The sequence below is a fragment of the Rattus norvegicus genome, chromosome Y (genome assembly GCF_021556685.1).
Source record: "Rattus norvegicus strain SHRSP/BbbUtx chromosome Y, alternate assembly SHRSP_T2T, whole genome shotgun sequence".
Lineage (NCBI taxonomy): Eukaryota > Metazoa > Chordata > Mammalia > Rodentia > Muridae > Rattus > Rattus norvegicus.
The window spans coordinates 38350831-38365968 of NC_141555.1; positions in this window are offsets into that span (position 1 = coordinate 38350831).

The window sequence follows — 15138 nt, forward strand, 5'->3', positions numbered from 1 at the left end:
TTTTTCTCCACACTTTTTGGTATAACTGAGTGGTACCCTTTGGCAGCCATTCCTTTGCCCAGCGTATGGCCCAGCTTCACTATGCAACCCAAATGAGTCATGGGGTAAGTGACTGTATCGCCCACCTCATCCAGCTAGGAAGACGCAACACCGTCGGATCCTTGTCAACAGCCTTTATTGCAGGACACCTTCATTGCTGATACAGGGACCTTGAGTGGCAAAGTCGCTCAACTTATATACACAACAGTATGCTAATAATGTCTCAGGGATTGGTGGGGCACGGGTCACCCCACTATCACCCCACTGTTATCCCACTATCACACCACTACTTGTCCTCCAGGGATTGGCAGAGAACAAATCACCTCACCAGCATGGTATCGCCCCCTCATTAACATATTACCCTCCAACTGATAACAGGTCCAAAACCCGAGCATGCACACTACTATTTTTCACCACAGGAGGGCGCCGAATCATACAGCTGCCCTGAAGAGGGTACAAGACTGTGCATTCGAGGTAAGTTGTTTACATTCAGACAGGGCTGGCTGTCTGCGCCAATTTTGTTTTGCCGCGCCACTCCCTACAAGTGTCCATTTGTCAATTATTTCAAGGTGAATGGGTTGCCTTGTAGGTTTGGGACAAAACAACTTGAGGCCCAAGTCTAACCACCCATCAGGAGTTGATAAATTCTTGGTCTATACAGCAGTGACATCCATGAAGAATGCCATAATCTAAAGCCTAAGTAACCAAGAAGACAAGGCAGCACTGAGAAGAACTCTGGGTCTGAAGAAAGTTCTGATAATAAAGAGGTAACTGAGGATCCCAAGCGCTCGTTCAGAAAGGTGCATAGTCTGTGAAAGAAAGAATACAAAACAACTGTGCTCTTTTTGGCTGTCTTGAAACAAACTTTAAACAACCATAACTTTGTTTTATAGTGTTCTCTACATTCACCACCATTCTTAATTGCAAAGAGTGGTAAAGTATGCTTGCTATTAAATAACTTTAGTAGATGAGACCACTACTTAAAGATTTTGATGTGGGAAGAGTTTTTGTTGTTGTTGTTGTTGTTGTTTTTTTTTTTTAACTTGAATATTTCTTAATTACATTCGAGTGTTATTCCCTTTCCTGGTTTCCGGGCAAACATCCACCTGATCCCTCCCCCTCTCCTTCATTATGTATGTTCCCCTCCCCTTCCTCCCCCCATTTCCTCCCTCCCCCTAAAAATCACGTTCACTGGGGGTTCAGTCTCAGCAGGACCAATGGTTTCCTCTTCCACTGGTGCTCTTACTACGCTATTCATTGCTTCCTATGAGGTCAGAGTCCAGGGTCAGTCCATGTATAGTCTTTAGGTAGTGGCTTAGATCCTGGAAGTTCTGGTTGCTTGGCATTGTTGTTCATAAGGGGTCTCGAGTCCCTTCAAGCTCTTCCAGTCTTTTCTCGGATTCCTTCAACGGGGGTCCTGTTCTCAATTCAGTTGTTTCCTGCTGGCATTCGCCTCTGTATTTGTTGTATTCTGGCTGTGTCTCTCAGGAGGGATCTACATCCAGTTCCTGTCAGCCTGCACTTCTTTGCTTCATCCATCTTGTCTAATTGGATGGCTGTATATGTATGGGCCACATGTGGTGCAGGGTCTCAATGGGTGTTCCTTCTGTGTCTGTTTTAATCTTTGCCTCTCTATACCCTGCCAAGGGTACTCTTGTTCCCCTTTAAAAGAAAGAGTGAAGCATTCACATTTTGATCATCTGTCTTGAGTTTCATGTGTTCTGTGCATCTAGGATAATTCAAGCATTTGGGCTAATAGCCACTTATCAATGAGTGCATACCATGTGTGTTTTTCTGTGATTGGGTTACCTCACTCAGGATGATATTTTCCAGTTCCAACCATTTGCGTACGAAATTCATAAAGTCATTGTTTTTGATAGCTGAGTATTATTTCATTGTGTATATGTACCACATTTTCTGTATCCATTCCTCTGTTGAAGGGGTTTTGGTTTCTTTCCAGATTCTGGCTATTATAAATAAGGCTGCTATGAACAAAGTGGATTATGTGTCCTTTTTATATGTTGGGGCATCTTGTTGGTATATGCCCAAGAGAGGTATAGCTGGATCCTCAGGCAGTTCAATGTTCAATTTTCTTAGGAACCTCCAGACTGATTTCCAGAATGGTTGTACCAGTCTGCAATCCCACCAACAATGGAGGAGTGTTCCTCTTTCTCCACATCCTCGCCAGCATCTGCTGTCACCTGAATTTTTGAACTTAGCCATTTTCACTGGTGTAACGTGAAATCTCAGTGTTGTTTTCATTTGCATTTCCCTTATGACTAAAGATGTTGAACATTTGTTTAGGTGTTTCTCAGCCATTCAGCATTCCTCAGATGTGAATTCTTTGTTTAGCTCTGAACCCCATTTTTTAATAGGATTATTTGTCTCCCTGTGGTCTAACTTCTTGAGTTCTTTTTATATTTTGGATATAAGTCCTCTATCATTTGTGGGATTGTAAAGATCTTTTCCCAATCTGTTGGTTGCCGTTTTGTCCTAATCATAGTGTCCTTTGCCTTACAGAAGCTTTGCAGTTTTATGAGATCCCATTTGTCGATTCTTGATTTTAGAGTATACGCCATTGATGTTTAGTTCAGAACCTTTTTACAGTGCCCATGTGTTTGATATTGTGCCCTAGTTTTTCTTCTATTAGTTTGAGTGTATTTGGTTTGATTTTGAGGTCCTTGATCCACTTGAACTTAAGCTTTGTGCAGTGTGATAAGCATGGATCAATCTCCATTCTTCTACATGTTGACTTACAGTTGAACCAGCACCATTTGCTAAAAATGCTGTCTTTTTTCCTTTGCATGATTTTGGCTCCTTTGCCAAAAATCAAGTGCTCATAGGTGTGTGGGTTCATTTCTGGGTCTTCAATTCTGTTCCATTGGTCTATCTGTCTGTCTCTGTACCAATACCATGCAGTTTTTATCACTATTGCTCTGTAATACTGCTTGAGTTCAGGGATAGTGATTCCCCCTGGAGTCCTTTTATTGTTGAGAATACTTTTAGGTATCCTGGGTTTTTTGTTATGCCAGGTGAATTTGCAAAGTATTCTGTCTAACTCTTTGAAGAATTGGATTGGTATTTGATGGGGATTGCATTGAATCTGTAGATCGCTTTTTGAAAAATGGCCATTTTTTCTATATTAATCCTGCCAATCCATGAGCATGGGAGATCTTTCCGTCTTCTGAAGTCTTCTTCAGTTTCTTTCTTCAGAGTCTTGAAGTTCTTATTGTACAGATCTTTTACTGGCTTGCTTAAAGTCACACCGAGGTTCTTTACATTGTATGGGTCTATTACGAAGTTTGTCATTTCCCTAGTTTCTTTCTCGGCTTGTTTCTCTTTTGTATCGAGGAAGGCTACTGGCTTATTTGAGCTACTTTTATACCGAGACAATTTGCTGACGTATTTCTCTGATCGAACTTTTGGGATCACTTAAATATACTATGATATCATCTGCAAATAGAGATATTTTGACTTTTTCTTTACAAATCTGTATTCCCTTGATTTCCATTTGTTGTCTGATTGCTCTGGCTAGAACTTCAAGAACTATATTGAATAGGTAGGGAGATAGTGGGCAGCCTTTTTAGTCCCTGATTTAATGGTATTGCTTCAAATTTCGATCCAGTTAGTTTAATGTTAGAAAGTGTTTTGCTATTTATGGTTTTTACTATGTTTAGGTATGGGCCTTGAATTCCTGTTCTTTCCTGGACTTTTATCATGAAGGGGTGTTGAATTTTGTCAAATGCTTTCTCAGCATCTAATGAAATGATCATGTGGATTAGTTCTTTCAGTTTGTTTATATAATGCATCACGCTGATGGTTTTCCATATATTAAACTATCCCTGCATGCCTGGGATGAAGCCTACTTGATCATGGTGGATGATTGTTTTGATGTGCTCTTGGATTCGGTTTGCCAGAATGTTATTGAGTATTTTTGCGTCGCTATTCATAAGGGAAATTGGTCTGAAGTTTGCTTTCTATGATGGGTCTTTGTGTGGTTTAGGTATGAGTAATTGTGAATTCATAGAAGGAATTTGGTAGTGCTCCATCTGTTTCAATTTTGTGGAATATTTTGGATAATATTGCTATGAGGTCTTCTATGGAGGTGTGTTAGAATTCTGCACTAAACCCGTCTGGGCCTGGGCTCTTTTTCGTTGGGAGATCTTTAATGATTGCTTCTATTTCCTTAGGAGTTATGGAGTTTTTTAACTGGTTTTTCTGTTCCTGATTTAACTTCAGTGCCTGGTACCTGTCTAGGAAATTGTCCATTTTTAAACTGTAAGCTCACACACACACACACATACACACACACACACTTACACACACACACAAACAAACACACACACACACACACACACACACACAGAGGTCAAAAGATAACTTATGAGGGTCAGCTCTCTCTTTCTACCATGTGGGTCCTGTGTATCAAACTTAGGTTGTCAGCCTTGGGAAACCCTTGGTGAAGCATAATCAAACCATTATGATTCCTTTATTACTATAGGCTAGTTTTTGCATCCTGGAATATGCACACGGATTCAGGAGACATGCTCTTGTCCCTACTTTCTTCTTTCAAGATTTCAATTTCAGTACTTGCTTCTGCCTGGCTGTCAGGTGGCTGTGAGCTTTCTTTTGGCTCCTTTCAGGCAGAGTCATAGAAGAGGATCAATAACAGTTAATCAGTATTTTCCACACATTACTGTATTAACATGGTTCCCCAGGGCAAGGTCCATCAAGGCAGGGCAATAACCAGGCTAGCTTTTACTTGCTCCTAAGAATGTTTTTTAAGGATTCTCTTCTAATAAGCCTGGTCTACAAAACAAGTTACAGGCAAGCAAAAGATACGTTGTAAGATCTTGTATCAAACATAAAATGCAACAAAATACAATAAAAACAATAAAATATAATAAACACAAGAAAAATAAAATTTTATTGCTACAATCATAGAAAGATTATTTTCCTCAACATTTAAGATTGCATGTCAGAACAGAATTCAATGTACAATTGTCTTAACTCTCTTCCAGGCAAGCCACACATCCAGGGAGGGGCTGATGTTAGCAGATCCACACTGAGTTGCAGTAACCTAAATCTGACCTGTTCTCACCATACTGAATGTGTTACCTTTCATCCTCTGTGGCAAAGTCCTTGTACGAAGAAATCTAAGAAACCTAGGCTCTCCTTTTCTCTCTTCAACTCATTAAGTCTCTATGAAACCATGTTAGGAATCCCAGTGTGTTCCGTTACCATAACCTTTCTCTGACTGAGGCATCTCATCTGGAAAATAAGAATAAAAAGCCCCTTTGTTTAACAAACACTTAATGTTGCTGAGACCCCGGAGCTATCCTAGGTGCTGAAAACAGGGTACAGCCAGACACAATCATCGGTACTCATGAGAGTTAAAAGCTGAACTGAGAGAGATCCATAATTAATATGAATATATATATATATATATATATATATATATAATAAAGAACTTGGAAGTTGAAAAAAATCTTGAAAGAAAAAAAAATAAATCAAGGAAAAGAACAGAGAATCAAAACAGAAGGTACAGTTGTGGTTAGACTGGAAATCACGCCCACTGCAAAACAGGCAGAATGGCACAAGTTCACTCCCGAAATAAATAACTCTAAAGTTCCAGTTCTGTGCTCAAAAGAAAAAAAGTGCCTATTAAATATAAAACTTTTAAAAAGTTTTGTTTTTCCCAGACAACATCTAATGGAATTGCTAACCAACTGGACTAATTGAAGAAATGTTAAAAGGGTGCCACAGAGACGACATAGGAATTAAGAATGCAAACTGCTTTTACAGAAGATCTGAGTTTGGATTGAGGCTCCCATGTCCTCTGACCCACAACCACTTGTTATTTCAGCTTCAGGGGATCTACCGCCGCCTATTGGCTTTCCTGGACATCGTTCTCATATGTGTATACTGACACACACACACACACACACACACACACACACACACAAACACACACACACAAACACACACACACACACACACACATACACGGACACACAGAGATAATTAAAAGTTAAAAATTAGACTTTGAAAAAGAATGATACAGAAGAATCATTTAAGGAGACAAAATAATGAGTCAGAAATTCATATTCACACACAGAACTCAGTGCATGAGGAACAGAGTAATTAAAACAGGACTAAAATTAACATTATCAGTCATGATGCTCTGTAACATGAAATAATAGCAATATATGTTCACATCTGAAGTAAATATAAAATAGACAGCAAGCTAGAGCAGATGGGAAGGAGTAATTGGAAATATAGATTCCACGGTCTGCATATTAATACAACTATAGAAGTATTTAACTATGGGTGAGTCTGGATTTTTTGACACATATTGTAAATACCAGGTGTGGTGGGAACACATAAAACAAGTGATTTATTTTTTAATACATCTCGATGCTGAGGACCAGGGATACCAGAACATCTGCTTACATCTTGCTACTAGAAAAAGAGTGGCCTCATCTTTAGTGCCCATTCTTGGGAAGGTGAAAAAAGAAAAAAAAAAAAAAAACCTGGGTTATGTCTACTAAGTTTGAAGAACATGTGGACTTTGACGAGTTGTTAGCCAGAGTGCCTGCAACATCTACAAAACACAGTACTGGGGAGAAGAGTGAAGATTCAAAGAAGATCACACTGTGCCTGGCCCACCTTCTGCTGACTCTTCTACTGACAAACTTGGACAGGTAATTTCCCCACACATTCCAGGTTCATATAATCCTTCCTCTCTTACCATAGAGATCTTGGATCTTCCACTTTTCCAGGAGTTTCTGGAACTATCCAAATGTTTCCAAGGATCTATAGGTCATTCCACATTTGCCCAGGTGTCCAAAGTCTTCCCACAGATCCTGAAAAGAAATCATACATTCTCCTCTTCCAGAAGGAGTGTTTTTTTTTATTCCATCTTTATTAAATTGGGTATTTCTTATTTACATTTCAAATGTTATTCCCTTTCCTGGTTTCCAGGCTAACATCTCCCTAGCACCTCCCACTCCCCTTCTATAGGGGTGTTCCTTTCCTGATCCACCCTCACATTCTGCCCTTTCCCAACAATCCCATTCACTGGGGAGTTCAGTCTTGGCAGGACTAGATACTTCCCTTTCCACTGGTGCAGGACTCCCAGCTGCCAAGATGGTTCTTTTTTGTGCATGTGCACACAGGTGTGTTGATGAGCCCACAAACCCTCTATTCCTCTGGGAGAACGTTGTCCTAGAGATGTAACAGCCAGAATAAAGGCATCGAGGCCATGGCAGCCTGACAGATCTGCAGAGGCTGACAGTCTCCACTGCCCCTTCTGTGACAATTAGTGTTGAATGTCTGGGAATTCTGAAATGGCTTTTGTTGTATCGACTGACTTGTTAGCAGAAATGTGAGAGCATCAGTAAGCCACACAGAGGTGGCTCATATCTCACAGGTGATAGGCGTGGAACTTGTGCTTACCCAGATGCCCTTTTATGGTGTGGATGTGTTTCTCTCCCTCTCCAAGCAGGCTTCGGTGCAGGGAAAAATCCCATTACCTCTTTCTCCATAAAAGGATATTCATCTCTGGTTTGAAAGTCAAAACAACAGCCATGTGTGCCATGGAACAACAATGAGGACAGATTCTTTTATGTATGAAAATGTATTCCGAGTGATACTTTGGATTTATAATTGTAAGATTATTACCAGCCGGTAATGAAATTAAGATTTAAATATCGTGCTCCAATTAAATGGCAGTTAAGCTTTTGGCTGGATCAGGAATCAGCACATTATTGGGTAAATACTAATCGGGCTGTGATGACATCCCGTAATTAGTTAGGGCTTGGGGGGGAAATAAGATTTCCTTTGCTACCTGACATTTCATCTCAAGGCAACTTTGAGGCTTCGGGGTTTCCATTAGAAGGAGTAGATTGTTGAAGCAGTTCTCCCAGCTCCGGGTGAGAGTCTAATTCTAGACCTGGGTAATTAGATCAACAGTTAGATCTAACTGCAGGCAAACAATAGGATGGAGTTCAGGCTGATTAGCCACACAAAGCCATTAGGTGGATCAATGAAAATTAAGCATAAAAATCCACACTGGAGCTGCGCGTGGGTGGCTGCAGGCTCGTGTCTCAACAGGTGCTCTCTGAGCCACCTGCAGGTATAGGATGGTGTACAATCTTTATTCCAAGCCTACAGTTGAGAGGTACTCATCCTGTCTCCGGACTAGAAGGAACTTAAATTCAGAGATGTCTTTGTTCAGGTCCACACAGCAAAGGGCAGGGCAGAGAGAGATTCACTTTCGGTATGTCTGACTCCTTAAGACATCCTCAGAGACACTGCTACAAATCTCTACACCCACCCATTGATCCCAAAGAAAAAGTGACCATCTAGATGTCTAAGATTTGACTTCCACTGTGCATGGAGAAAAACTTCTGTACGAGTTATGGTCTCTTCTAGGGTGCACAAGGAAAACCTTCCTCCAGTACATCCCACCAGCTCTGGGATGGCGGGGGAGGGAGCTGGCAGGGTCCCTCCATCTTGACATTTGCAAGGCTGTTTTAGGCTAAGTCCTCTCCTTCCGGGTTTAGGGTGGGTTGGGGGTGGGGTTTTGGAGAGACCTGCCTGGACTATCTGAGATTGAAGAACGCATGGTGGGGCTCCGGGACACGGGCTCCCTCTCGCGGCAGTCAGAGAGAAGATATCCGTGAATTCTCACCTGGGAGACATGCATCCACCTCTGACCTGGGCACAGCCTTATCCCTCCTATTTGAGAGGGCCACCTGCCATTTGGTAGGTCAGTGAGTGCCTAATAGGGCTACAGGAAGAGCATTTAGCTGCACAAGGTCTTGGATTTGGTCTTCAGCGCTACTTAAAGAAAAAACAGGGCGTTTCGACCAACCCCTTTCTTTTTACATCAAAAACGGATAAATGGAGCCTAATTGCAGTTTCAACTTATGTATTTTATCTATCAACTTCTTTCTTTCTTCCTTCCTTTCGTTCTTTTGTCCTTTCGTTTTTTCTTTCTTTCTTTCTCTCTTCCTTTGTGTGTGTGAGAGATATGTATGTGTACTCATGTGTTTGAATGTGTATTGTGCAGACATGTGTGTATGTGTGATATGATGTCATAGATTTTCATTGCTTTCCTATCAGATTCTCCTCAGCAAGGTCTTTCAGTAAAATCAGACTCATTGATATGACCAATTAGTTCTGCTTGCCACATTCCTCTCTGGATTCCCTAACTCTGCCTTCCCAGGCTTTAATTATGGGCAACCACCACACCCACCACCTGTTACCCCTCCCCCCATTTATGTGAGTTTCCAGGGGAGGAGAGTTGTACCTAGGTCTCTGTGCTTCGATGGAATGTGCTTATTTGTGAATCCATCTCCTTGGCTTCTGTAGTGTATATCAAATGCTCATATTTGACTGAGCGAGTGTTTTGAATTTGCAAAGGAATGATACCTAAGCCATCTAAGGCCAGGTGGCCATGGCTCTTGGTGCATTTGGAATGTAGGCGGTAGTCCTCAGCCTCATCAGTGTCTCTGACACTAAAATTGTACCTTTTATTTTCTTTTTCCTTCTTCATTTTATTTTTGTATCAGTGTCTATTCATTATCCACAGTGCTGGGTTGCATCAAGACAACTTCCTTTAATCATGTCCTGTGCATTACCCTCTCCAAATTTCCTGCTCACCCACCCCCTGCCTAGTCTCCTACCTTCTCCAGTCCTTGGTCTGCCTTCGTGACATATGGACATATTTTTTTTTGATATGTTAAGAACACATACAGATTCTGTAAAGAATTACAGGACTCACAAATGAGACAATAATTACAGTATTTGCTTCTCGGTGTGTGGTTGATTTTGCTTAATGCATTGGTCTATAGTTTTCCTACCAAAGACTTAATTTCATCCCTTTGTGGTTGGATAAAATTCCATTGTGTATGTGTACCAGGACTTATTCAATGGTCTATTGATGGATGCTCGTGCTGATTCCACGTCTTGGCTACCGAGAATGGTGCCACAGTAAGCATGGTGTGCAGGTGTCCTCTAATGTGTTGCCTCTGAGTTCTATGGGCTCGGTGTCAAAATGATCAGGCTGATTGCCATTCACCGAGAGGCTCTGAGCCTAAGCTGTGTGCTTTCTCTTTGGATGGAGGCTTTCCATGAGATGACTGTGTGTGTATGTGAGTGTGTGTGTGTGTGTGTGTGTGTGTGTGTGTTCGGTGAATGACTGTGCACCCTTAGGGACGCTTCATGGAGTTTATGAAAGCTAGAGATGTGTTGGTTAGCATTGGAGATAGATGTTTACAGCACCCCATCCCTATATCCCTCCTTACCCCTCTGCTTCCTTCTGCTCCTTTTCCCTTCCCCTTCTTCCTCCACTCCCCCTTTCAAGAAGTGTCTCACTATATAGCCTAGGCTGGCCACATGCTTGCAATGATTCCCCTGCCTCATCCTTCCAAATACCAAGAAGTCCTTTCCTTGGAGGAAGAGAAAGAATTTCAGAGGTGCAGTTGTGGGCATGGGTGGCCAGGAGAGGAGTAGACACCAGACTGTCTGACTTTGTACAAGGAAGCTTGGAGCAAAGCAGATAGCATTGGGGGCAGTGAGGTTTGCCACTGTACCCACTCTCTGTCCCCCGCACCTAGAACCAGAGCTCTGGCAAGTCATGTTTTCTAAGGCATCAAGTCATTTCAGTGGTCAGATACAACATGGCACAGGGATCCTTGGGAACATGTAAAGCAGAAATTATTACATACAATTTCTAGTCTAGGAGAAGAAAGGGAACCCAGGTTTTGTGTGTGTGTGTGTGTGTGTGTGTGTGTGTGTGTGTGTGTGTGTGTGTGTGTGTTCATGTGTTGGGTCATACAGGAAACTGGATTGATAGCTAGATTTCAAGATTCTCTGAAATTTGAGTATTTTCCTGAGCTTCTGGGTAGAGATATGGCTGTGTGGGTCTGTTTGGTATCTAACCTTTTAAATAGAGAAGGGCTTACATTGGGAGGGCCCATCCCAAGCAAAATGGACAAATACCACATGGTTTCCCTCATTTTGGGGGCCCTAAAATTCTTTAAAGATTCATTGTGCTCTTAGGAAATGGGAGAATCAGGTCTGGGGCTGGAAGGTGGTTGAGTAGACCTTGTTGGATGCAGAGGAAGAGATACTACTCCTCTGTTAGCCAGCAGACTGGCCAGGGCAGCATCAAGATAACAGGCAAACCATGTTGTCATAACTTGGGGGAACCATGGTGAATTAGGATGAAAAGCATCACTCCTGTCCCAAGGCAGATTCCCCAGGGCCTATTGGCCATCTCAGATACTAACTAACAAAGGCATCAATATCAGAGCTGAGAGATCCACTTCAGAAACTAGTCACACTCCTCAGTTTCCCCTCTGCAAGAAACATATCATTTACAGTTAGGACCAGCTTAGGCACAGCCTAAGTTCCACTGCCTTTTCCGGTGCCACCACCACCCTTGTTATTGAAGGTGATCTGGCAATGATGAGTGGGCTGCATTCTTGGGTTATGGTTATTCTAATACAACCACTGTAGGAAACATCTGTTGCTGGACTTAGCACCACAGGCATGGCCATGTCTGGTTGGTTTCTATTAATATCTTTCATGAATCACAGGCTTAAGTGGATGGAGGGATGAAAAGGGTTTGTGGCTGTGCGACCACTTCACTACTGGGGACGTGGCAGGACTTGGTCTAACCTGGGGATTCTCCAGTATACCCCCGTTATGTGCTTTCCAATTAAGGTGTTAAATCAGAAAGAGAATGGATCCTGGTGGTGTCCTGGGGACCGTGGCTCTTACAAAATGGAAACATCGTGTGATCAGGCTGAATTAGCTCACACTCGATGTTCTCATGCTCTTCTTCAATCCAGTGGCCTCTGCACTGAACCCCATGATTATTGATTAGTGAGTGAATGTAAGAATGAAAGGGGGTGGGGCCGCAGTATTGCCCTGTACAGGGCAGCCGGATGTCTTCCTGTTGGCAGAGACCACATTGAAATGACTGTGGCTCCAGACAGAGTGCCCAGGGCTGAGAATTTAAATTCTGATCTTGAATCCCTAACATAATGAGCCATCTCCCAAGCCCTGGTGTTTTGTCTGATTAGTCTGCAAGTTGCATGTTTAATATGTAAGTAATGGGAACCATGAGGAATGGAAAAAAGAGAGTATTTCCCTCCTCTGCCCACCCTCTCTGTTCCCAGGGAGGTTGTGGCAATGGCAGGCTGCCCTCATCTTCTCACTGAACTGGACTTCGTGGATGTTCTCAGGACGTTGGAGAGGGCCAGAGAGGGTGCTTTGTTCTGCAGTATGTTTCTGACTCTTAAAGGTTCTGGATGAATTCCAGGTGAATGGATACCTTTACCTCACAGAGAGGGAAATCTAAAGGCTCGATTATTGCACCAGCATCTGGGGTCTGTGGGACCCGTGGGGAGGACTCTGCCCTTTGTCAGCAGTAGTGGGGACACTGGATACTGCAGTCAGAGCCTGAGCAGTTCCTGTCCCACTCAAAAACCTCTATTCAGGTAAAGCTGGATACCCTACTAAACCACAGGGGGAAATCAGTGAGTTTATTACACAGAGATTTTGACTGCCACAGTTCCTGATTTGAACATGGGCATTTAGAGAGAGAGCTTTATACACAATTCCTTGGCTTTTCAGACACCATTGTTCAAAAGATATAATTTACAGCAAGGTTGAAGGATAAAGTGAAGTTTAAAAATTAGGTAAAATATAGTGATTGAATGTACTTGTTTTTATTTAATTTTTTTAAATTTATTATTTTATTTTATATGTACTTGCACCTATGTGCGTGTGCTATATGCATACGGTACCCTTAGGGATCAGAATAGGATGTATAATCCATTCGAACTGAACTCATGGATGGTTGTGAGCTTCCACTTGGGTGCTGGGAATAGAACTCAGGTCCTCTGCAAGAGTAGCCATTGCTCTATAGGACTGACACATCTCTCTAGCCTGTAACTTGTTTCTCTTAGGTTATTTTCTTTTTGTAAACAAAGTTCCAAGATGGTTTTATGAGTTACATCGTTTGGGTGTAGGGATGAGAGTGGATTAGTAACAGCGTGAAACCAGAGGCCATACACTTCCTGAACCTCAGTAAGGACAGTTTCAATTGTGTGTACACACACACACACACACACACACACACACACACACACACACACACACATGAAGGCACATGCATATTGTTAGCAGATTCCCTTGGAGGCCAGAAGAGGACCTCAGGTTCCCGGGAGCTGATTTACAGGTAGGTATCAGCTGCTTAAATGGACCCTAATAACAGAATTTGGGTTCCCTGTGAGTTTGGAACATGCTCTTAACTGATGTTCTATCTCTTCAGGCCCATATATTTCTCAGCCTCGACTGAGATATCGTTAGGAAAACGTGCACTATCTCTGCAGGCATCCTTGGCTGGGTCGGTTTCATTGATGTTTCTGATGCTTAGCCATCAGAAGATAAATGCTAGACCCCAGAATATAGCTTCTCTCCATTTTAGCGACAACCTTAACTCTCCAGTTCCTCTATCCTGTCATCTTCGAATCACAGGCACAATTCTGCTTCCTACAGGACTCTGGAGTTTTGTTCTCATCAGTTGAGCATGGACGTGAGGCTATAAATAAAGGTCAGCATGACTCAGTGCCTTTTGCTGTACTATGTATGAAATGTTTTGGCTGGAATTAGGGCTGGGGCTCGTTCAGGTGTGTAAATTAGAGACAGCCTCAAATTCTCTTGAGTTGAGCCTCTTTTTTAACTTTAGAGACTCTCTGGGGGGCACTTCACCAGCCACACCACCTTTACCCCTGAAAGGATGGCTGAACACAGGCTTTGGGGCCGAGATACTTCTGCAAGCTGTGAGACTGTCGAGTCAAACTGCTGTCAGGTCCTCAGCTTCCCAGCTTCTTTCACATGCAGCTTTTCATCTTGACTTCAGAAACTGGAGGGGAAGAGAGCTGGGAGCTCATTACCATGGGTATCTTGGAAAGTTTGGGGGCAAATTCTGCATTAAGTAGGCCTCATTTGAATAATGAGCACATGCCATTTATTTTCTTGGAGAGCTACTCTGATGGAAGAAGAGCGGCTTCTCCTACAGGAAGCCTGGTGGCCCGTGTGCCCGCTTCCCATCCCTTGGGGGAGGTGGGGGAATGCAAGGGTGCTATTTTAAACTCTCTGTTATTGAAGGAAACACCCAAAACTGGAACATTGTGGGGTGAATGTCAGCTGTTTCTGTGAGAAAAGGCCTGGGGTCAGCCAACATCTTCTCGAGTCCTTTCAACACTGCTCTCTGCCGTGCATAGGAGATGGTCTAAAATCTGCCCATCTCATCTCCCCAAATCACGTGTTCTTCTTCATTTTTTATATGAATGAGCAGAACGGTGTTGAACTTGGTATCATGTGGCCACCTTAGTGGTCATGAAGGGGACTCCACAGGATGAGAGGTGTTCTCACACCAAACACCCAGATCTGCCTGATCTTGCCCAGGTGCTTAAAAAGGACGGGCATCTCTGAACCAAAAGCATTGATTCCTCTGTACATATGTATATTTAAATCTTAACAGTGCTCATGATCTAGTCTAGGTAAAACAATCATCCTATGTGCCTTTTCTCTGTGATTTTTTTTTTTTTTGCAATTGGCTGCGCAGAGTGACTTTATCTCTCATGTGGTACAGGAAGAAATGAGCCAGATTCCTCCAGCTTTGTATTTAAATCACATACCTACATTCCTTTGGCTGCACCAGCAATCTTCCTTCCCAGAACTACTTGCCATCAGTCTAGGCCAGAGTTCAGAGCCATAAACAAAAGTACAGAAGACTCAAGAATTCACACATGCCGGCCCTTACAAGGCTGCACGCTGGAGCTGTACACACTTAACATTATGATATTGCAGAGGATGGGAGGGGCTGTGCACACATGCCAATTTCATACTACAGGGAGATACAGGACTTCATGTTTTGGGGTTTTGGAGTCACCCAGACCCAACGAATGTTCTTCACGCAAACATCATGAGTCTTTAAGCAAGACTTTAAAACAACAGTGTTATACGTGAAGAGAACCTGTGGTGGTTTGAATATGCACTGCTGAGAAAATGCCA